We start from the raw sequence: 2,737 nt of genomic DNA, 5'->3' as shown, positions 1-2,737 counted from the left end.
TTTTTTTGCCATTGGAGGATCTAACGGACTGCACATGGCATACAATAGGGGCCCAAAAAGCATATTGATTAAATTTGGGAAATATTGTAATTATTGCTTTTATGATGTCTTCCTGAAACCTTTCAACTAGGAAGTCATTGTGAAATTATTGAGAACTTATTCAGTGGTAAAAACTACTCAGTAAGAATTAAAGAAACCAGTAGAAGGTCTTAGTGTATTGGTTGAGCTGAATGGTGCAAAGCAACCAAAAATAGGCATCAGTTTCCCAATACAGTGTAGCTTTGTTATCTGAGTTACAAATACTCAATTGTTCTTCTGATTCCTATGGGTTGCCTTTTGCCATGATTTGATTGAGAGGTAAGAAAGAGCCCTAGCTGGTTTTGCTCAGTGGATAGAGTGTTGGCCTATAACTGAAGTGTCCCTGGTTCAATTCTTATCAAGGGCACATGCCCAGTTTGTTGGCTCAGTCCCCAGTAGGGGCATGCAGGAGGCAGCCAATCAATGATTCTATGTCATCATTGATATTTCTAGCTTTATCTCCCTCTCACATCCTTTCTGAAATCAATAATAATAATTAATAATAATAATAATAATAATAATAATTTTTTAAAAAGCGGTAAGAGGGAAATAATCCTCCAAAGCCTGTATCTGTCAGACCATGGCCAAGATGAGTGCCTCAGTCAGGGTGAGAACTAGGCAAGCAGATAACTAATGGAGTGATTAAAATAATGATTTTTAAACTTTGCATTTTTAATCTATTCAATCTCAAAGCTCTGTTGAGTTATATAGAATGTCACACAAAAAAGTATGTACACTTTAACAGCTGATAATTCACCTAAGTTTGACTCATTTTCTGGTTTAAGTGATTTGAAATAATGGGTAAAACCATACTAAGCTTTAAACAAAGAAAACTTATCTTAAAGTGCCACTGGACTTTTAAAAAAATATATTTTTATTGATTTCAGAGAGAAAGGGAGATGGACAGAGAGATAGAAACATCAATGATGAGAGAGAATCCCTGATTGGTTGGCTCCTGCATGCCCCATACTAGGGATCGAGCCCACAGCTCAGGCATGTGCCCTGACCAGGAATCAAACCATGACCTCTTGGTTCATAGATCAATGTTCAACCACTGAGCCACACCTGCCGGGCTAGACTTTTTTTTTTTTTTTAAATGGGGACATAAAAGATAAAGCTTATGATACAAACTGGAAATAGTTGATGAATTGACAGCACACACATACAGAGTAAAATGATTCTTGATGTTTATGATTCCATTGCAATGCTTGGACCAAAACTGTCATCATTTTGAAATAGGCATTGACAAAAAGATTCTTTTTTTTTTTTTTAATGTAAAGTATACTGTCTACTTTAAATTACACTAAACAATTTATTTTCACAAAAAGCCCTTTTCTAATTTTGGTATAAGGAAAATTCAGTCCACTAGAATCTTCTGGTATGTCATCCTATAAATCCATGATTCGTGTCCCAAACATTGTAAGAGGTGATAATCACAGCCAAGGCTAAGGAGATTGTTATCCAAAGTACCACGATGAAAACCACTGGATATTTAAAATTATATTTATATGCAAGGTTTTAGGAGCTTAGCGGGTTCTTCTTTTGTTTTGTTCCAAGGATAGTCCTTGTCTTCCTCACAAGTGATGTGTCATCTGATAATAGTCACTAGCTCTACCAGTGCATTCCCATCATAAAGACCATACATTGCCACCTGCAAACTTTTGCAGAGCACCAACAAGGACCTTATGCATCTTTGAACTGCTCAGAATCTTCTCTGTAATGCTTCCCAATTTCATCCAAACCTGCCAGCTCCAGTGAATGTAAATGAGGAGAAGGATGCTTGGCTAGATGCTTATGTTGAGACACCAAACTTGAAGTATCATGCAGAACCTGTGGTTCAGAAAGAAAGAGAAGATCAAGTTCATTATTACTCCTCAGAGAACTGAGGGGAAGTGAATAAGAACACAGTTGACTTGAAACAGGCGTTTGGGGGGCTGTTGTAATGTTACTGAAAGAACTTCAAAAACTGAGTTTGCCTTTCCCACCATAAACACTCTTTCCTCAGTGGAAGCCAACAGTAAAACTACACGAGTTTTTTGAGAAAATAAGGAGTGAATGGAACTTGCAACACTGTCAAGACTAAAAGGCACTGCATTCTCCAAAGGGTAAGAAATGACACCATCACCGTAACAGTAGCCTGAGGGCGATGGAACGGGTTACCCACAGCAAGTTCCAGCCCAGAAAGGTTCTTTGTCCTCCGAGAAGCCCATGGCTCATGCAGCCATGTCAGGGATTCGTTTTCCTGGTGCAGGCCAATTTCGACTGTGGAAAACAACAGACTCTGGTGATCTTAACATACCAAACTCATCCTCCAAAACACACACCACCAAAGGCAGGAGCAGGATGAGTGTGACCATGGTTCCCCACTGGCCACACAGTGCAGAGCAACCTGCAGCAGGCCTGATCGCCTCTGCACTTGACTCCCAGAGACCACCCCATCGTTCCCTCCCAGGGGCAGCAGTCTCTTTCTCCACCAATCATCAGCGTGCTGGCGCTTTGTCTTCTTTCTTACTGAACTGGCATGAGATCGGTTGGAACAGAGAGCTTGTCTGTGGTACCCTCCAGAGCTGTGGAGATCCTTAGTACATCTAGAATCTAGAGTGGCTGTATGATTTCTGGGATGATTTCTATCTGTTTCTTTGGCTCTTTCTTCTTATAC

At 39.9% G+C, this 2,737-nt stretch overlaps 1 pseudogene across 1 annotated transcript; it reads right to left on the bottom strand.

Annotated features, from left to right (window-relative positions):
- Positions 1-1,596: 1,596 nt before the first annotated feature.
- Positions 1,597-2,435, bottom strand: LOC311629352 (renin receptor-like; annotated as a pseudogene). The gene has a single exon. The product of its transcript is annotated as a renin receptor-like (transcript).
- Positions 2,436-2,737: the final 302 nt, after the last annotated feature.

The sequence above is a fragment of the Pipistrellus hanaki genome (assembly GCF_964339955.1).
Source record: "Pipistrellus hanaki genome assembly, chromosome: 10".
Taxonomy (NCBI): Eukaryota; Metazoa; Chordata; class Mammalia; order Chiroptera; family Vespertilionidae; genus Pipistrellus; species Pipistrellus hanaki.
The sequence above is the reverse complement of the archived record's forward strand: the minus strand, read 5'-3'. Positions and strand labels throughout refer to the sequence as shown.